Source organism: Peromyscus californicus, unplaced genomic scaffold (assembly GCF_007827085.1).
Source record: "Peromyscus californicus insignis strain IS unplaced genomic scaffold, ASM782708v3 Scaffold_4__1_contigs__length_199733344, whole genome shotgun sequence".
Taxonomy (NCBI): domain Eukaryota; kingdom Metazoa; phylum Chordata; class Mammalia; order Rodentia; family Cricetidae; genus Peromyscus; species Peromyscus californicus.
Genome location: NW_026294562.1, coordinates 164,834,896 through 164,857,053, shown reverse-complemented (window position 1 = coordinate 164,857,053; position 22,158 = coordinate 164,834,896). Strand labels below are relative to the sequence as shown.

The 22,158-nt window shown below is 41.9% G+C and overlaps 1 pseudogene; it reads left to right on the top strand.

The window, feature by feature from the left end:
* Positions 1-17,368: 17,368 nt before the first annotated feature.
* The window catches only part of LOC128125583 (sulfotransferase 2A1-like), a 53,338-nt pseudogene continuing 48,548 nt past the window's right edge, over positions 17,369-22,158 (top strand).

Sequence of the window (22,158 nt, the reverse complement as noted above, 5' to 3'; positions counted from 1 at the left end):
CTCAGTAGTTGGATATAACTCATGAGCACCAATTGGTCCTCTGGCTGGAGCTGTGCTGGGAACTGGAGTTTCCACTGTGGCCACACCTTCAGTCATTGCTGGGTCAGTGTGGGTATCAGCTACTGTAGGTTGACCAGGGTTGGAATTTGGAGCCAGGGCTTACAATCAAGCAACTCCTCTTGGAGACTACATCCAGTGTCTTGCATGTCCTGATTATCATGGACAGAAGCTTCCAGGCTGGGGTTGAGTTTGGGGATGTAGTCCACAGTAGATATTCCCGAAGACATGGACTCTTCATTGGCAGAGACAAGGACAGATAAGTGAGCACGAGAATGGGTTGACCCAGAAACAGCTTTAGAGATTCCACTTGACTCTGACAGTCCTTTTTGAGCATTCTGGGGATTCTTCTCTTTGTACTTAGCACACTGGTTCTTGATCCAGAACTTAAAAGACAAGAAAAAAATCAGGGGATGACCCATATGTCCAGTTGAACATGCTGTATGGAAATCTTGTTTCTAACAACTACTGTCATAAACACAGAGGTAGGAAGGTAAGATGTTTTATGACATGACAAAAAAGAACTAGGGAATGTGCAGTAAGAATGTCTGGGGTTTTATAATGGTCCCTTATGTCTGCATCCCTGAGACCCTGCCAGGGTGATAATAAATCTCCAAAGTGGTACCTCTTATTAAAGCAGTATAAAACAGGTGCAGCCATGGATGCACATAGGTCCACCTCCCACAACTGTGCCAAGGTGCCAGAAGCAGTATGGAATAATGGATTGTGAGTGTGAGATTCTCATAAGTGTGCAGCTGCCATGGCTATTCTGGCTTCAAGAGGGAGGGACAAGAGAGAGACAGATCTTGATCTCATAGTGGGACACACCAATTAATACTGCCAGCTTCAGGCATTGCTCAAAGCTTGGGTAAATGCACTGATCAAAATGTTATTGGAGGAGGACCTTTTGTTCCTTGGAGTACACAGTGAGTTCCTTCTGTTGCTTCCTTGAAGCTTCAGGGCAAACTTACTGGTCATCATATTTAACTGTAGGCACCATAAGGCCTAGGGAACATTCCCAAGCAGAACTCACTGAGGAACGTGAGGGCATCTGGTGACTAAGGTATACTGACTGGATTCCCAGTGTTGGGCTACATGGATACATTGGGATACATGGTTTCATTGAAGGTTTTGGGGACACATGGGGACCTAGCATCCTTTCAGTATCTGAGTACCATTGGAGAATTAATTGCATTAGCATTCCTAGAGGAATTAGGGGACTTTCAGACATTTGGAGACTCAGTTTGCTTATAGAAGATGGATGTTTTTGGAGCTCAGATCGCTGGCACAAGGAATTTGCACTGGCAGAGGTAACAAGAGGGACAAAACCTTCCTGGCAGGTGGGCCTATCATGAGAGCAACAGCCAGGCTTCCGAGGAACTCCTTTAGCCTTCTTCTCTTTCTCCCAAGCTTGTCTGTTCTTGAATCTGCACTAAGGGACTAAGGGATATTTCCATCCAACCTGAGATACAGGATCATTACCTGGCTACAAAATGTTACTGTAAAAAGTTGCCCAAATAATGCTGGGCCACTAGAATTAGAAGATTCAGGGAAGTGTGTGGGTGGCTTCTGGGAGACACGCTATCAGAATAGAAGAAAAGGAGACATGAGGGAGACACACCTTGATAGTGTGCTCCTTTAAGTCAAACCGTTGAGCCAGTGTCATACATTGCTCTTGGCTCACATTTATGCACTTTTTAAGATGTTCCTGAAGAACAAGCTTCTGGTCCTGGGTGAACACAGTGAGTTGCTTCTGTTGCTTCCTTGTTTCACTAGGTAAATCTTGTGATCCAGGTGGAACTTGAGATGCCAGGAAACTCTCTTGAAATGGTGGAACTGAGGCACTTGTGGCATCTTGGTTATCTGTGTTCACTGAAGAACTATAGGATTTGTTACTTGGAAGTACGACGTGGGGTCCACTCACTCCAGGGAGCTGGGGGAATCCTTGATGGCCTTGGCAGCCAGTGATTACAGGAGAATTTCATTGCATTGTGAGATCTTCCAATACTGGAGAACCTGGGATTAATAACAGAGATCCAAGAAGCCTTACAGTCAATAACTCCTACACTATTCCTTTGCCATCTACTGCTACAGGCTTTTTGTGAACTTCAAACTCCAAACACCCATATTAGGTCTACAGTGCTACCAAGACAGCTTGAATAGCTCCCCTTCTCTCCCATCAAGGTACCCTCCAACCTACCTTGAGGCCTCACCTCACCAGGAAATCAATAGGTTGCTGCAACTTGCTCTGATTCATCTCAATGTTTGAACACTAGTCCAATAACCAGGCCTTGAATACCTTCTCCAAGGTGAAAATTAAAAAATCTCCACCTATCCTTTGGTTCCTCCCAACCTGCATGCTATCTAATCCATTACTCAAGACCACCAGGTTTATGCCCCTCAGTATCATCCCCACTCCAGAGAGTCCTAATCTTACTGATTCAATCATGATTTTTTCTTTCTATATGTGCTTTATTAGAGGGGGCAGTGAGTAGTGACCACAACCAGGCAGGCAGGGATGGTGTAGGCAGTAACTGAGCTGATAAGTCTAATAGTCAGCTGTTTTGTATTCAATGTAGTATGAAGTCTGAAAGAAGCAGATGGCGGCCTTGTGGTCACAGTTGCAGATGAAGGCCTCACAGGGGTTCTTTTCCTCACTGCAGGTTACCTCATTCCCAGAACAAGAGTATGAGTAGGAGCTGGTGTAGTGGTTGTCTATGAGGGACTTGCAGTTTTCTATCTTCATAACCTGACCATAGCAATTGTGAAGAGAGGATGCTGGAGAGGATGTAGAGCAAGGGGAACTCTCCTCTGTTGGTGGGAATGCAAGCTTGTACAGCCACTTTGGAAATCAGTATGTGCTTTCTTAGAAAATTGGGAATCAATCTCCCCCAAGACCCAGCTATACTACCCTTGGGCATATATACCCAAGGAATGCTCAATCATACCACAAGGGCACATGCTCAGCTATGTTCACAGCAGCATTGTTTGTAATAGCCAGAACCTGGAAACAACCTAGATGCCCTTCAACTGAAGAATGGATAAATAAAACGTGGTACAGATATAAAAATGGAGTACTACTTAGCAGAGAAAAACAATGACATCTTGAGGTTTGCAGGCAAATGGATGGATCTAGAAAAAAATCATAATTTTTTTTATGTCAGAGTCTTTCTAATACACCAACTGACCTAACATTCACAATGTTGACCAGCCTGGCCTCAAACTTATATATATATATATATATATATATATATATATATATATATATATATATATATATATATATATATATATATATATATATATATTATCTTTGCTCATGTTCCCGACTGCTGGCATTAAAGGAGGGAGTAACCAGGACACTGGGAGGCTTGATCATTGTTTTCCAAATGATTATGCAGTGAGTGACAGCATTATGTGCAAAATGGAAGCTAAGGGAATATTTCTCCTGCCATCTTGGTTCTGATGTCCAGAATGAATCCGTGGTCCAATGCTGGCCTGTTTGGCAGCCTTTAACATAACTGCCAAATAGTGGTAAAGTTATCGAAGTTAGGACAATTTATTACTTCTTCATGACATGTTGGGACACCAGGCCTTTTTGTATTGGAGATAAAGGAAGAAAGATCTGGAGTTGAAGGCCAGCCTAGACAAACTACATAGCTGTTCCAAATCTGGGCTACAGGAGATCCTGTCTCAGTAGGAAAATGCCCTAAAGCAACAAGAGACCAAATCTCTCTATGAGTCTCTAGGTTTTCAAATGAGAAGAAAAATTACACACCCTTAATGTTATCAAGGGCTACATAAGAGCACAATCTGGGGGCACAGACCTGCAATCCCAGCTACCTGTGAAGCTGCAGCAGGAGAACTAACAGTTCAAGGACAGCCTGGGCTGCAGAGTGACTTTGAGGTCAACCAGGGATATGTGGCTTGAACTTTTCATTTGAAAAAAAATATGATGAACATTAGAAATTTATCTGAATGAGACAGATGCCTTTTTTCCATTTTTACGATGGATAGGACCCTGATTCAATCACAAGTCTTTAGAAGTTCAAGAAAGGAAGGAGAAGAGAATACAAGGCATGATTAAATTTTGTGAGGAAGGCATGACAAGAGGCAGATGAGATGGAATGTCTGAGGTGGCTGGAGAGGAACCTTCCAACCTCATCTTTGCTCCTATGCCAGCACCCTAAGACTCAGTGACACACCCAATCCAAGAAGATTGCTTTTGAAGTCTTTATATGACTTTTTAAAATTACCTTTCCTGTAGTATGAAGGTTGTGGAGTCACATGGAGAAGTCAGTGGACAAGTTACAGGAATCTCTTTTCAGCAAATACCTTTCCTTAGTGAGCCATCTTAGTGGTCTCAGAAAAATAATTACTGGCTTTTTAGGAGAAAAGTGAATTAACTATATTTTAATTACCTTGGCATAGGTTCTGGCTTTAATCCTAGGACTCAGGAGGCAGAGGCAGGTGGATCCCTGTTAGTTGCCTGCCTGATGTACATAACACTTTCTAGGACGTCTGGAGCTCCACAAAAAGAACTTCTCAAACAACAAATGTATAGATGTGAAGATATGTGAAATCCTATTCCTTCCCATACTCCAGCTCTTATCCACATCAAATTCACCAAACATCAGGATTATTATCGCTAATGAAAATAAGTAACACATTATTATATAAGTAACTCACCTAATGGAGTCCATTTAAACCATTATCTCCAGCCCTGACCATGTGGCCTGAAGTAGACTATGTTTGTTATACCCAGTCTCTAACAATGTATAAGGAACCTAAGAAAGTTTATGGTTCACCAAATTGAACTATTTCTTCTTGCAGTTTTTTTCTTCTTTTTCTTTTTCTTTCTTTTTTTTGGAAACAGGATTTCTCTGTGTAATGCTGGGTATATTGGAACTTGATTGTTGGCAGCAGACGCTGAACAGGCCTTGTGCATAGCCTGTTTGCTTGCCCTAAGTTGCCCTAAGGTGCCCTTTTCTTCTTCCTCTTTTCCTGTGGTCAGTAAGTCACAGGATGTTTATGATATAGCTATTGCTGGAACATAGTTTCGAGAATCAGCTCTCTGCTGATTCGCTTGCAGTTTTCCTGTTTGGCTGAGCTGCTGGGATGTGGATGGGAGCCTGAGGACCGTACCCTGACCCCATGGAGAGCAGGAAGTAGCAGGGTATATGAGGCTGATGGATAGTCAATAAAGGGGCTCTCTTTGAATGATGAATCACGGTGTGTCCTGAGTGTTGCTTAACCTCGACGTCTCTTGCCAGTTCTCGGTCACCGCCATGTGGGTTGCGGCAAGTGGAGGTTCCATCGAGACTTGGAAAGAAGGGGTAAGCGTGCGAGGCTCACCTTCACAAAGGAAGGGGGAGGATTGGATGTAACAGAGTAAAATAGGGTACGTACCATGGGGAATTCCACAGCTAAGGCTCAGTTGGCCACTGAGTTGAGAGAGCTGTTTCAGGTATTAAGTCTAGCACCACACTCACATTTGTAGACACTATAGCTGAAGCTAGCCCGTGGTTTCTGACAGGAGGAGGGTTGAATATCCCTGATTGGGAACAGGTGAAACGTGATCTGCAGAAGGCATTGCAGGATACGGGACCAGAGGAGTTTCCTATTGCAGCCTTTTCTCTTTGGAGGCTGGTAAAGGATGCGCTGTTAACTGACAAGGTGAAAGTGAAGGAACAATTAGCAGAATGTGAGCAGGTTTTCGCCGATGCCCAGGAAGCTGAAACTAATGAATCTTTAAAAGGGGGAAAAGAGGAAGAGAAGGCTATGAAACCCCGCAAGAAACTTGCAGTTCGGGATGATGAGAGTGACCTGGAGTCTATATATGAGTTGTTGGATGAGGAGGAGCAGTTAGAGAGAGAGGCCAAAGAATTACAATGGCAGCGGCTGCAGAAAACGAAAGTAAAACATAAGGAGCCTTCGGCTCCGATCTGCTGTCGTCCGCCACCTCATAATCCATACTGGTTGGATAGGGACAATCAGGGTGATAAGGAGGAAGGGAAACGGAGCGGAGTTATCTGGCAGGATACTGTGCAGGCTTATCCCGTTTCCGAAACTGTTAATGTTGCCGGACAAGCCGTCAGGAATCATGTACCTTTGACATTTAAAGAAATGAAACAATTAAAAGAAGCAGTGAGCAGTTATGGTCCGCAGGCTCCAGTCACTGTGAGAATTTTTGAGTCCTTTTCAGCTAGTTATTTAACACCTAGAGATTGGCAGCATTTATGCTGTGCTGCCCTGTCTGGAGGAGATTATCTCTTGTGGAAAAGTGAGAATCACGAAAGATGCTTAGAGCTGGCACGCATTAATGCGCGGGCCGGTCAACCCCAGAGGAATTATGGCATGCTGGCAGGCGCAGGGCAATATGCTGATATTCAACAGCAAATATTACATGACCCTGGCACTTATGCTCAAATAGCTAATGCAGTGGTCCAAGCCTGGAAATCTCTGCCAAACCTTGCTGCGGGAGAACAAATTTCAAAGGTCTTGCAAGGTCCTTCAGAACCCTATGCAGATTTTGTGTCACGGCTTTTGCAATTTACAGGAAAGATCTTTGGAGATTCTGATCAGGCTATGCCGGTAGTTAAACAGCTGGCATATGAGAATGCAAATAAGTATTGCAAAGAAGCATTAAGAGGGAGCAAAGGCAAGAGTTTGAATGACATGCTTCGTGTCTGCAAAGACATAGATGGTAATCATATTACTGGACAAGTTTTAGCTGCTGCCGTAAGACATGGCTTGCAAGGCATGAATGGCCAAGGTTCTCGACCTAAAGGATGTTTCCAGTGCAGGCAGGAAGGCCATTTGAAACACGATTGCCCACAAAACAATCCAAACCAGTCACCGGGAATATGTTCCAAACGTAAAAAGGGTCAGCACTGGAGTAGTGAATGTAGATCTAAGTTTGATGCACAGGATAACCCACTACCTTCAGGAAACAGGGGACGGGGCCCACTCCGGGCCCCAAAAGCCAGAGTGTACAGAGCTATGCAGACCCAAACAGTAATACCAGGCAGTGGTCGCCTCCGTTTCATTCCACAAAACAACCCCTTTCAATTGACCAACTCAGTCAAGGAACACCAGGAAGTGCAGGACTGGACCTCAGTTCCACCACCAGAGCAATCTTAACCCCTCAAATGGGACCTCAAGCACTACCCACTGGAGTTTATGGCCCCTTACCAAAAGGATCTGTGGGACTGCTTTTGGGTAGAAGTAGTGCATATATGAAGGGCATAAGGATTTTGCCTGGAGTGATAGATAATGACTATGAGGGAGAGATAAAAATCATGGCAGAGGCAACACAGGGGGTCTTAGTGATCCCACAAGGGGAGCATATAGCTCAGCTATTTCTGCTTCCTATTGTTTCTACAAAAAATAGAAGTTTATGTGTAGCCCGGGGAAAGGGAGGTTTCGGGTCCACTGGTACTCCTCAAGCTTTCTGGGTAGCCCACCTAGACTCTAGGCCTAAATTAGAATTAAAAATTCAAGGTAAATCTTTTGTGGGGATTCTTGATACTGGGGCAGATGTATCTGTTATATCCAAAGAATATTGGCCTGCACAATGGCCTCTGGAGGATTCTACAGCAGTGTTACAGGGCATAGGACAGAGAAGACAATAGAGAAGTGCCTGTATATTGAAGTGGACTGATCAGGAGGGGCATGAAGGACATTTTCAACCTTATGTTGTATTAAGTCTACCTACTAACCTGTGGGGAAGAGATGTGTTAAAAACCATGGGAGTGGTTCTCATTACTCAAGCTCTAAAGGGAGAAAATCTGTTCATTAATAACATAATGATGGATATGGGATGGACATCAGGAAAAGGGCTGGGAAAGGCAGAGCAGGGTTGTGTTGCTGCTCTTACTGCTGCCAATGAGGTCACCAGACTACCTGGAGATCGGAGAGCCTTGGGGCATTTTTAGTATGGGTCACTGGTGTGCAGCCTTCTCCCACACGTTTTACTTGGTTATCTGATGAGCCTGTGTGGGAAGATCAGTGGCCCTTACCACCAGAAAAATTGAGGACCACCAATGGGTTAGTACAGGAACAATTGTTGGCAGGGCATATTGTCCCTTCCACATCCCCCTGGAATACTCCCATTTTTGTTATCAAGAAAAGGTCTGGAAAATGGAGACTTTTACAAGATTTATGTGCAGTAAATGCCACTATGCAGTTAATGGGGGCTCTTCATCTAGGCCTTCCCAGCCCAGTTGCTATTCCCAAAGATTGGCATACGATAGTGCTAGATTTGAAAGATTGCTTTTTTTGCTATTCCTTTGGCTCAGCAAGATTGCCAGCATTTTGCATTTTCTGTTCCTTCTATTAATTATGAAGAACCATATAAGGGGTATCATTGGGTTGTTTTACCTCAAGGAATGGCTAACAGCCCTACTATGTGTCAAATGTATGTTGCAGAAGCCATACAACCCATTAGAGCAAAGTTTCCATATGTATATATTACACATTATATGGATGATACATTATTGGCAGCATCCACCCAAGACTGTGTATTACAAGTTTATGCAGATTTGCAGCAAGCACTTGCAGCTGCAGGATTAGTGATTGCCCCAGAAAAGGTACAAAATATGGCTCCTTATCAATATTTGGGATATACTATAAATTCTGTAGGGATATTTCCACAGAAATTACAATTTCACATTTCAGAATTAAAGACATTGCATCATTGGCAGAGGTTTTTAGGGGAAATTCAGTGGCTCTGCCCCTCATTCTAAATACCCACCGGAGAACTTAAGACTCTCTATGATGTTTTAAAAGGAGATTCTTCTCCGACTTCCTTAAGGAACACCACCAGCGGAAGCCAAGGCCGCTTTAGGAAAGGTAGAACAAGCACTACAAGAACTCCAAGTGCAACCAATAGATTATACCAAACCTTATTATTGCTAATTCTTCCCCCTGAATTTTCACCTATGGGAGTATTTTGGCAAACAGGGCCCATATTTTGGGTGCATTTATCTGCATCCCCATCTAAAACTTTGAATCCATATTATGAATTAGTAATTCAACTCCTATGGAAAGCTAAATATATGGGGGAATCCTTGTTTGGAAAGTCTCCTGAGTACATTGTACTCCCTTATACACAAGAAATGTTAACTTATTTGTAAAGAGAACATGAAGCTTGGTGCCTTTTCTTATGTACTTTCACAGGCTATATAGATAATCATTATCCAAAACATAAACTTATAGAAAGCTTTAAAGTGTGTAGTTTTACTTTTCCCCATATTGTAAAACAGGAACCTATTAAAGGTGCTCTTTTAATTTTTACTGGTGCATCTAAAGGAGGTTTTGCTGTGGCCATCAGTGGAGATGAGGTAACGCGGGTGGCAGTACCCTCCATGTCTGCACAACAAGCTGAGATTACAGCTTGACAAGTGGCTTTGCGAGTTTACTTTTTAGAAACTGTAAATGTCTATACTGATAGTTGCTATGTGGCCAAAATGATGCATAGTATTGAAACCACTCCATACATTGGAAAACAGTCCACAGTACATTCTCAATTACAGACCATTCAAAGGTTAATTTGGGCTAGAAAACATCCTCTGTTTGTGGGCCATATTCGAGGGCACTCTGGTCTTCCAGGGGCGCTTGCAGAAGGCAATGCTGCTGCAGATGTAGCTACTCATTTCACTTGTGTAGTCACCACCTTTGATCAGGCATTTCAATTACATCAGAAATTCCATCTCAATGCACAAACTTTACAGCATCGTACTGGCTGTACTCACACTGAGGCCTTAAAAATTGTATCTACTTGTGCCACTTGTGCTCCTTTTATTCATGTACCATCATTAGGTGTTAATCCTCATGGCCTATGTCCCAACCATATCTGGCAAATGGAAGTCACGCATATTTGAAGTTTTGGAACTTTATCATATGTACATGTGTCTGTGGACACGTATTCTCATCATATAGTAGCCACCCTTCACAAGGGGGAGCGTGCACAAGATGTAATTAAACATCTTTTGACTGCTTTCTCTTATATGGGAGTTCCACAGTGTATTAAAACAGATAATGGGCCAGCTTATGCCAGCCAAAGTTTTCAGAAATTTTGTTCACAATGGAATATAATTCATAAAACTGGCATTCCCTATAACCCTCAAGGACAAGTGATAATTGAATGAGTGCATAAACATTTAAAGACTTATTTGCAAAAAACAAAAGAAGGTGAGATGTACAGGGATGTACAGGGACCACAATTACTCATTTCCATTACTTTATTTATTTTAAATTTTTTGCTTGTGGATGTTCATGGGCGTACTGCTGCTCATTGGCATTTTTCAGGCTCCTCTCCTTCTGAGGTCCTGGTCAGGTGGAAGGATCTTTCCACAGGCACATGGCAGTCCCCAGCGCCACTATTGGCTAGGGTGAGGGGAGCAGTTTGTGTATACCCTCCAGGTGCTGAGAAACTAATCTGGATACCAGAACGGTGTGTTCGGCCTGTGGAATAGACACAGAAATCTCAACATGAAGAACCTCATGATTCCAATGGTGCTGATGGTCCTTAGCCCTTGGGTCTACACAGAACCTTCATGGAGCCTGGTTAAGAATCCTCCAGTTTTGTTGCCAGTAAGTATTGAAAGCTCTGTGTTTCCTGCTGTCTTTGCCTCTAATTAGACTACTGGAACTGCAGCTAGTAATGTTAAACATGATGTGCAAAGTATAAATGTCACCATGAATTTACGTAATTCCCTATGCTTTGCTCAAAACATTACTGCAGGATTCAATAATACCAATTTTTTCCCTTATTCTCTGGAATGGTGAGGGTGTGAGAGGGGAGGAGTTAAATTGTTCAGCTTTGAATTGCAGCCTAAGTAATTGCTGGAGTCCTAATGTCACACATGCTGTGGTGGTGAGAATTCCTGCCTTTGTCATGATGCCGCTGGAACAGAATGCAGCAGAATTTCCGTTGCAACTCCATCACAGCAGATAGGACCTTGGCATAACTGCTGCTGTAATTGCTGCCATTGCAACTTTGGCTGTTGCAGCCACTGCAGCTGGATTGGCTATTTCCCAGGGAGTGCAACAGGCTACTACTATTAATGTCCTGTTGGAAAGAGTGACTGGTACTTTGGACATCCAACAGACTTTAAATGGACAATTAAACAACATATGTGATGTGCCTATGGGTTTTCTGAAATATTTGTAGCCCCCCATATTGTTGTGAACAGATCTGCCTAGGTTAAAGAATTGAATGGTTACTTAAGAGGGGCATGGAATGCAACTTTTGTAAATTTTACTTTGCAATTAGTTCATGCCATTGTTCATATTAATGAAACTAGAGTCACTCCTGTTGATGAAAATGTTTGGTGGCAAGCTATGTCAAAAATTGCTGGATGGGTTACTAGGTGGTCAGGGTCCGTTTCCCTACTTATCCTGTGTATATTGGGTCTTGGGCTCAGATTCTTCATGATGTACCAATGGCGTCTCCAGTCTAGTCGAGGGCAATGGGCAACCAAGCAAACTTTATTAGCTATGCAGCCCCCTGAATCTGCTCAGGTGTGGTTACATATGTTGGAAAGATAGTACCCAAAAATGGGCAACTCCTGTGCCATGCTGATGACCTAAGACAGGTGATAGAAGGTCCTTCCTGAGGACGGGTAAGTCAGACAGGGTGCTACAGGTGACCTAAGACAGGGGCTATCTGTGTGCTTTAGAAAAGAAAAGGAGAGGACATGTTGGCAGCAGACGCTGAACAGGCCTTGTGCATAGTCTGTTTGCTTGCCCTAAGTTGCCCTAAGGTGCCCTTTTCTTCTTCCTCTTTTCCTGTGGTCAGTAAGTCACAAGATGTTTATGATATAGCTATTGCTGGAACATAGTTTCGAGAATCAGCTCTCTGCTGATTCTCTTGCAGTTTTCCTGTTTGGCTGAGCTGCTGGGACCTGGATGGGAACCTGAGGACCATACCCTGACCCCATGGAGAGTAGGAAGTAGCAGGGTATATAAGGCTGATGGATAGTCAATAAAGGGCTCTCTTTGAATGATGAATCACAGTGTGTCCTGAGTGCTGCTTAACCTTGACGTCCCTCGCCAGTTCTTGGTCTCCTGGCCGTGCAGGTCACAGCACTTGATCAGTAGCCTAGGTTGCCTTTAAACTCACAGAAATCTTCCTGACTCTTTATTTCAAGAGTTAGGATTGAAGGTGTGTACCACCATGCTGAGTTCCAATTGGACTTTGGTGATATCCCTACTTTGTTCTGTCATGGGTTCCCTATAGGAAGTGAGTAGACAGGGTTCTGTTGTGTCTCTACATCAAAAGTTTTCTCATACAACATGTTCTGACAGATGTGTAATATTTAGAATACACAGACATTTTTTTAATGTAGTATAAGACATTTTATAATGTAGTATAACAAGATTTGGCCTACCAAATCGTGGAAGCACACATCTTTAATCTCAGTACTAGGGAAGAAAAGGCAGGTGGATCTCTGTAAGATCCAGGACAGCCCAGTCTTTCTAAATGGTTCTAGGACAGCTAAGGCTACAAAGACAGGCATGCTCTCAAAAAAACTTAATAAAATAAAGACAGCAAGTTACCAAATTTAAAGTTGGGGTATAAAACTAAATTGAGATTTCTCAAAAGATGAAACACAAATACCTGTGAAACACTTCTAAATAATGTAAAATAGGCTACCTGTGGTGGTAGATACCTTTTTTTAATTAGGAAAAATTTTATTCTCTTTACATACCAATAACAGACCCCCCCCACTCTTCCCTCCTCTCATCCCTCAAGCCTTGTCAAAAATCGTCAAAAATTATTGCCCACTGTCCCTGAGGTAAGAGGAATATACATCCCAGTGGCTATTTTACAAGTATTTTGTGGAGATAATGTAAGATGTTTATCCTCAGCCAAATGTAAACCATCACTACTCAAAGTAGCATGCATTAAATATCCAATATTAAGTATTTTTCCCCTGATTGCTTTCCTGATGAGTTACTCCATTGCTGACAGGATATAAGTGGCTCATATTGTTTGGTCCATGGCCAGTAACTAGACTCTTTATCAGGTTTCCCTGTGGTAAGAGATTAATATGCACCTCTCTCACTGGGTTACATTCATTAATCCAATGCAATTAATCCAAGTTTCATCTAAAAGAGGAAGAGGAGTTTCATCTCCAGCACCTTGAGCCTCCACAGCTTCATCTTACTCCAAAACAATGTTTTTATTTTCCTCTGAGACAATATTCTTCTCTGACAGTTCCTAGCCAGATTATTCTCCTTCTTACTTCCCTTTTCTACATCTGATGAAGCCTTTTCTGACTCTTCAGTCTGCAGCAGCTCCAAAGCATTGGAAATAATTTACATAAAGGCCAAATCTGAAAGAGCATAGCTTCTCTTCTTTGATAAACTTTCCTCAAAGCTCTCAATACTCTGACACTGTCATTTTAATTCAACATGAGGAGTTTCCTGAAATCAATACAAAGCCACTTAATTAGTTCTATAAGCTTGTTAAGCTGTTTTTCTTTCACTTTCCATTTCCTTTTGACAAACTTTTCAGCAACTGCACATATTGCTGCTTCTGAAATGGGAAATTACTCATGTCCCTTACCAATCCTGGAGTCTCATTTGCATGTGAATGTACTTAACCTGCAGTCCTGGAGCATCTGTACCCCTCATTTTTTGAGCAACACAGGTTGGTTAACAAATGTCAGTAACTGTTTCATATGAGATGACCAGAAAAAAAGAGAGACATTCAAGGATACAGTGAAGACTTGAAAGAGCAAGGAGGGAATCACAGTGGACTGAACCCTTATTTGCCTTGATAAAACATTTCATTAATTATTACACACAAGGTATTTTTAACAAGTCAAATTCCACATGCCATATTCTTTGATCTGATCTAGGGGTAATCAGAAAGAACATATTATCCAAGCAATTCTTATCCATTATAAGAATTTCTGCAAATTTCATGATGTCATTGTTTTTCTCTGCTGAGTAGTATTCCATTGTGTATATGTACTACATTTATGTAGGCAAATGGATGGATCTAGAAAAATCATCCTGAGTGTGGTAACCCAGAATCTGAAAGACAAATATGGTATGTACTCACTCATAGAAGGATACTAGATGTAAAACAAAGGATGACTAGATTGCTACTCACAACTCCAGAGAGGCTACCTAGAAAACAGGACCCTAAGAAAGACACAGGGATCCCTCAATGACACAGAAATGGATGAGATCTACATGAGCAAACTGGATGTGAGGGGGGTAATGAAGGACAAGGGTCAAGGGAAAGAGAGCTTAGGGGAGTGGGAGACACCAGCTGGATCAAGAACAGAGAGGGAGAACAAGGAAAAAGAGACCATGATAAATGAAAACCCCATGGGAATAAGAAGAAGCAGAGTGCTAGAGAGGTCCCCAGAAATCCACAAAGATACCTCCACATTAGACTACTGACGATGGTTGAGAGAAAACCTGAACTGACCTGCTCTGGTGATCTGGATGGCCAAACACCCTAACTGTAGTGCTAGAAATCTCATCCAATGACTGATGGAAACAGATGCAGAGATCCACGGCCAGGCCCCAGGTGGAGCTCCAGGAGTCCATTTGGCGAGAAAGAGGATGGATTAAATGAATGAGAATTGTTGAGACCATGCTTGGAAAAAGCACAGGGACAAATAGCCAAACTAGTGGAAACACATGAACTATGAACCAATAGCTGAGGAGCCCCCAACTGGATCAGACCCTCTGGATAAGTGAGACAGTTGATTAGCTTGATCTGTTTGGGAGGCACCCAGGCAGTGGGACCAGGACCTATCCTTAGTGCATGAGCTGGCTGTTTGGAACCTGGGCCCTATGCAGGGACACTTTGCTCAGCCTGGGAGGAGGGGACTGGACCTTCCTTGACTGAATCTCCCAGGTTGAGCTGAATCCCCAGAGGAATCCATGCCCTGGAGGAGATGGGAATAGGGGGTGGTTTGGGGGAGGGGGGAGAAGGGAGGACAGGGCAATCTGTGGCTGATATGTAAAATAAAATTAAATTATAAAATAAAAAATACAATAAAAAGACTTTCTAGTTTATCATTAATATTTTGTTACTGAATTCATGCAAAGAATCTAAGATCCTACAGAAAAAGCAACTTCATAAATCTCAGATAACAATCACTGCTTATTGCTAAATATTATTTCACAGTCTAGTTGTGCCATCACTCTTGATTTTATGTCAGGTGCAATGGTTCTACTATATTTCCCACAGTATGCTGTGTATCTGTTGTGATGTGACTATCTACCTCAAAGACCTATGCCTTGACTTCCCCACAATGATGGGCTGTGTCCTGGAGCTATGAGCCAAAGAAACCTTCATCCTTTAGGTTCCTTTTCTCAGGGTGAATCGTCACAACACTGGAAGTGAAACTAAGGCAGATTTGCTGTGGAATGTTGTTCTGCATGTTGTGAATATGTGTTGTTCTGATTGGTTGATAAACAAAGTGCTGATTGGCCAGTAGCTAGGCAGGAAATATAGGTAGGATAAGCAGACAAGGAAAATTCTGGGAAGAGGAAGGCTGAGTCAGGAATTGCCAGCCAGACACAGAGGAAGCAAGATGTGAATGTCAGACTGAGAAAAGGTACCAAGCCACATGGCTAAACATAAATAAGAATTATGTGTTAATTTAAACGTAAGATCGAGCCTGTAATAAGCTAGACCTAATGACCATGCAGTCTGTAAATAATGTAAGTCTCTGTGTTTACTTGGGTCCCGAGTGTCTGAAGGACTGGTGGGTGAGAGAGATTTGTTTTGACCACAGGCCAAGTGGGAAACAGGGAAACTCTGCTAAAAATGATGCCCAACATTGGGCAAGAGTTTCCACCTAAAACCTGATAAAGCTTTTTTAAAAAAGTTTCTGAAATGGAAGTAAAAAACACCTTCCTAGTTGTGTCTCTCAGGCAAGCCATGAGATATGGTATGGGCGGTTAGCAGCAGGCATGTGGGCTTGAGTGCAGCATGGTTGATTTCTGTTGCAGTACACAGTGGAGTCTCTAAGCCACATAATACATTGCGTGAAATAAACAGTTTTTGCTAAGACAAAGGAATAAAAGATTTTTGGACTATACACTGCGGGATGGAAGCATAGAGCCACTGCTTCCCAGAGTCAGTGGTGAACTTGGTTCCCAGGGCTGACTGTAAACATAGTTCTGCTATGTTGAGAAGCTTAGGTGGGCAGAGCCAGCATCCAAAGCTTCCATTTCAGTCCTAGTCATTTTACAATTCTACAGTTTAAAGCAACAGATTTACAATAAATCAGATGCAGATTAAATAAACCTCTAAATTGTTTACACTATGTGTAAAAATGTGTATAGGCTTGAAAGAGAGAGGAAAAGGAATATAGACAGTTATATAAAGAAATAGTTTTTAAAAATGAAGTCTTTAAAGAGACAGTAAAAGTAATATAAAAAATAAGCCACTTAAAAATGGATATTACACAGAGAGTCTGGATTGTGTTGTCTTTGGGATTTTTAACAGCAGAAAGACATCTGATTGTAAAAGCTTCTGAGTCAAATCAATATGTGTATTTTAAACTTCCATAGAAGTGGCTTTCATAAAGTGAAAAGCTGCCCAGGGAGAAGAGCAATCACTCTGCTTATCCAGGTGTGCTATCTGTGAACCACAACAATAACTTGACTGGTAAGATATCCTAAGTAGGGAAATCCCATAAGATTTTCAAATTACAAGTGCTCAGCATGGAATACATTCACACACAAACAGAACTAATTGGACTCAGTAGATTATATGTACATGTGATCATATACATGCACACATACATAAACTGAAAACTAAAGAAGAGATTATAAATATGGGAAGAGAGTGAGGCATTGGATGGGAAGAGTGAGGGTGGGAGTCACAAAGCACAGCTAAGGAATTGAGTTTCTCATAAACAACCACTACTTTAAAAAAAAGAATTGCATGTGGTAACATTTTGTATGATCTCTGTAACTTTTATACACATTTAAAACCATTCTGAAAGCTGAATTATATTAAAAAAACACTTTAAATTAGCCTCATTTCTATGTCCTAGTACTTGTTATTGAGTTTCTTGTTTGGGGTCGTGAACTCAGGCTCACAAATACTGCAGAATGATCTCTGAATGAGTTCACAATTGCTTAACACAACAACCTTTGACTGGTTGTTACATTATTTCTCCCCCTCAGTAGCTAGTTTCATAATGAACTGTGGGGTGTTAATGATTTCTTTGCCTGCACGTAAATATTATGTCTCAGCATTTGCTAGAAGCTGAAAAGGTGGTTAAAGGTGTAATCTAACAGCACCCACAAAGAGCTCTTTACCATGTCAGAGTGCCTTTGGTTTGAAGGGATACCTTTCCCTACTGTAGGGTTTCAAAAAGAAATAATTAAAGAAACTCGTGACAACTTTGTGATGAGAGATGAAGACACAGTCATACTGGCTTACCCTAAATCAGGTAAGGACTGTTAGTGAGGACGGTCCTGAAGTGTATGTGTAAGAATAGAGCTTTTATCCTCATGAATTTGGGCAATAAGTAGAGTGTTCTATATATCTGATATTTAAAATGTTTTGTGGGCATGGATTGCTGTGTGTGAGTGCATTTTCACTCAGAGAAAGACCTCCAGCCTGGTCTGTGTGGGCAGAGGGTCATTTAAGCCATATGCCAGTGGATTCTAAGGCAGACTCTGGCATTGTTCTGTCTCTGTGTGGAGGAGAGTGGAAGGGAGAAATGACAAAATATACAGAAAAAAATAGCACCAAGGTATAAAGGCATGGATGTAAGAATATGTGGAGGAGAGGACATTGTCAGGTAGAAGAAGAATTACCATGAACCTTGTCCAGGGAGTGAAAACAGTCTCAAAACTCAAGGAACCAAAAAGAAGCAGCATGGACTTTGGGGAGGGTTGTTTGCTGGGTGGCAGAAGCACTAAACATAAGTAAGTTTTGGGTTGCTGACACTGACTGTGAAAGAACATGGAAAAGCCAAGGGTGGTGGGTGGAATGCATGAAGAAGATTCATACAATGGCCCAGAGAAGAAAGCTAAAGAAATATCCAAGGACAAGTGAACATGTAAACATAAATACAAATGTGTGTGGTAAATAGACAGAAGGGGATTTATTCACCTAAAGAGAAGCAGTACTCACACACATACTGCAGCATGGATGCATCTCAATTGCTTTGCATTAAAAGAAAGGAGCTAGTCTCAAGGACAGAGTCTACAATTACATCCCTGTGAAGTATCTGGGAAAGTCGAACTCAAAATACCAGAATGTAGAATAATGATGGCCCAGGACTTCAGGGAATGTTCAGGTGGAGTTAATTGAGTATAGTCTCAGTTTCTCCATGTGAAGCATTGGCAATGTGCTGAATGAATATACTTTGTACTTACAGCATGTGGACATTGTGAACACTACAGGTCTGTGTGCTTGGAAACAGCTGCACTGTAAATTGTACAGGTGTACAATTTTCTTCTTGAGGCTTTTTCATAAGCACTATTGAAATGAATGACCATTACTTTTCCTTCTGCAGGAACTAACTGGCTGATTGAGATCATCTGCTTGATTCAGACCATGGGGATCCCAATTGGATCCAATCTGTGCCTGTCTGGGACCGTTCACCCTGGATGGAGACTCAAAATGGATATCAAAAATTAATCAATAAGGAAGGACCACGCCTCATCAGTTCCCACCTTCCCTTCCATCTTTTCCCCAAGTCTTTCTTCAGTTCCAAGGCCAAGGTCAGTGTCCAGTGGTTGAGAAATCTTTGACCAAATGCTCTTTGAACTTCATCTACCTTGATGGTCGCTGGGGTTCTGGCTGAAATGCACTCAGATTGTGTAGGTTGTGGGTGGGAACATGAGATTCTCATGCACTAAGTGGTGCAGATGTTTCTCCACCTCAGACTACATCAGAGTACCAGAATGTCAAGTAATACACAGTGATCCTGGGCAGATAAATGAGAGAATGTGAAATATCAACTAGAGCATTCAGGAACTACAGATACAGGTCAAGCAGAGGGCACACTCTAGTGTACAGTGGACATTACTGTTTTGCTGTCATCAAAGTCAATTAGCTAATCTTGATTCTACATATATCCCATGAGCAGTGTGTGAATCACCCCAGACAGAGTTGCTCATAGAGGAAGCAGCCTGACCAGGCATCAGTGCTCTAATCATGGAGATGGTTCAGCAGTCATGGCTCATCTGTACCCACTCTGTTGTTGTATCTAGCTGTCCATTGAGATCAGTAGCCACAGGAATCACCCACATCACTGATAGAGGATCTCTAGACGGGATCAGAAATATCCAGGTTCTGAACTATCAGAGTTTCTTGTTAGTAAGAAAGTTTTTTGAAGTCCCTGCACCATGGAGCCTGAAAATATTTTATGCTTAAACTACAAAGACAAACTTAGAAAAATTTCCTGTCTTGAAAATATCATAAGGAAACTGGGCGGTGGTGGTGCACGCCTTTAATCCCAGCACTCGGGAGGCAGAGCCAGGCGGATCTCTGTGAGTTCGAGGCCAGCCTGGGCTACCAAGTGAGTTCCAGGAAAGGCGCAAAGCTACACAGAGAAACCCTGTCTCAAAAAACCAAAAAAAAAAAAAAAAAAGAAAATATCATAAGGAACTTGTAACCATTCAGTTATATGCATGTGCATTATCGAGATTTGACACATACTTAGCTGGGAAAGTTGAGGCCTAAAGCGTTGAATTCTAGAATAATGTCACAAAGTCAATTGACACAAAATATAAATTTCCTTTTATTAAAAATATTATTTATTTTTTATGAGTTTCTTTTATTGTTTGTGATTATAATATAATTACATACATCATTCCTCCTTCCTCCCTGCAAGCTTTCCTCCTTTCTCTCTTTCAAATTTGTAGTCTCTTTTTTCATTAATTGTTGCTACATCTGTATATATATCTACATATTTCTCAATATTTAAATACTACCTGCTCTGCTGTGGGATGGTCTGTATGTCAAATGTGTTGCTGATTGGTCAATGAATAAATCACTGATTGGTCAGTGGCCCGGCAGGAAGTATAGGCGGGACTAAGAGAGAGGAGAATTGAGAGAACAGGAAGCTGGGTGAGGAGACACTGCCAGCCGCCATCAGGACAAGGATGATGTAAAGTACCGGTAAGCCACAAGCCACGTGGCAAGGTATAGATTAATAGAAATGGATTAATTTAAGCTGTAAGAACAGTTAGCAAGAAGCCTGCCATGGCCATACAGTTTGAAACCAATATAAGTCTCTGTGTTTACTTGGTCGGGTCTGAGCGGTTGTGGGACTGGCGGGTGGCAGAGATTTATCCTGACTGTGGGCCAGGCAGGAAAACTCTAGCTACACTGCTCAGTCTATAAAATGTTATTGTATGTATGTTTTCAGGGCTGAGCATTTGGAATTGCATAACCAACCAGCTGTTATGCTTTTCCCAGGGAAAGTCTATTTCCCCAACTCTTTGCATTTCTGAGTTGCCTGTAGGTCTTTGTGTTCACTATTGTGCAATGACCCACTGGCTTTGAGCTCTGCACCATGATTGTTTTGAAAGTTATGTTTGGTAGTTAAAGTTATGGAAAACAATTAGTTTCTCATATTGCAGATAGATTTAGAACAGCATTCATCTCTGAGTATATAAGATGTTCTTTCAAGGTGGATGGATTGTTTTTCACACTGTAAGATATTGATCTTGATCCCTCGATCCACTTGGACTTAAGTTTTGTGCACGGTGATAGATATGGATCTATTTGCAGCCTTCTACATGTTGATATCCAGTTTTGCCAGCACCATTTGTTGAAGATGCTTTCTTTTTTCCATTGTGCACTTTTGGCTTCTTTGTCAAAAATTATATGTTCATAGGTGTGCGGATTAATGTCAGGGTCTTCAATTCGATTCCATTGGTCCACATGTCGGTTTCTATGCCAGTACCAAGCTGAGGGATCTGGATGCAGAGATCCATGACTAGGCCCTAGGTGGATCTCTGGGAGTCCAATTAGCGAGAATGAGGAGGGTTTATATGAGCGAGAATTGTTGAGACCAAGGTTGGATAAAGCACAGGGACAAATAGCCAAATGAATGGAAACACATGAACTATGAACCAATGGCTGAGGGGTCCACACTGGATCAGGCCCTCCGAATGGGTGAGACAGTTGATTGGCTTGATCTGTTTGGGAGGCATCCAGGCAGTGGGACCAGATCTTGTGCTCATTGCATGAGTTGGCTGTTTGAAACCTGGGGCCTATGCAGGATTGTTTGGCTCGGCCTGGGAGGAGGGGACTAGACCTACCTGGACTGAGTCTACCAGGTTGACCTCAGTCTGTGGGGAAGGCTTTGCCCTGGAGGAGATGGGAATGGGGGGGGGGGCGTTGGGGGGAAGGTGAGGGGGACGGGAGGGGGGAGAACAAGGGAATCCGTGACCGATATGTAGAACTGAATTGTATTGCAAAATAAATTAAAATAAATAAAAACAAACAAAAAAAAAAGATATTGATCTTTACAACTACAAAATCAGTCTTGGATTTTTGTTATTGTTGTTTTGTTTTTTACACAATTAGTGACCTGAGTAAGTTTGCTGTCACATGTTTGTAAACTAAATAAAATTATGAAAGAGAATTCTGACTATAGATACTTTGCATTTATGTAAATATTTTGTCCAAACCGAAATAATTAATGTTTTTAGAAACCTCATGGAGATTTGATTGACATTTCATATAAATTGTGCCAGTTAAAAGGTTTGGAATTACTATGTTGACCTTCATGTACATGTTTTTCTATTTAAGATGATCTATATGATCAGAAATCCCAGAGATGTTCTTGTGTCTGGTTATTTTTTCTGGAGTAAGACAAAATTTGTTAGGAGTCCAGAGTCAATGACAACTTATTTTGAATGGTTCCTCAAAGGAAATGGTGAGTGTCATATTAAATATGGGACTTGGGGGAGGCTCAGAGACATTTTTATTGACAAGGTGAGATATAGCTCCAGTTGGTCTTGAACTCTTTATAGCCAGGGACAATGTTGAAGCTCTGCTTCTCCTGCATCTACTTCTTGAGTTCTAGTACTAAAAGCATCTACTACCATGTTCCCTCAATTTGATGCTGGGGCTCACACCCA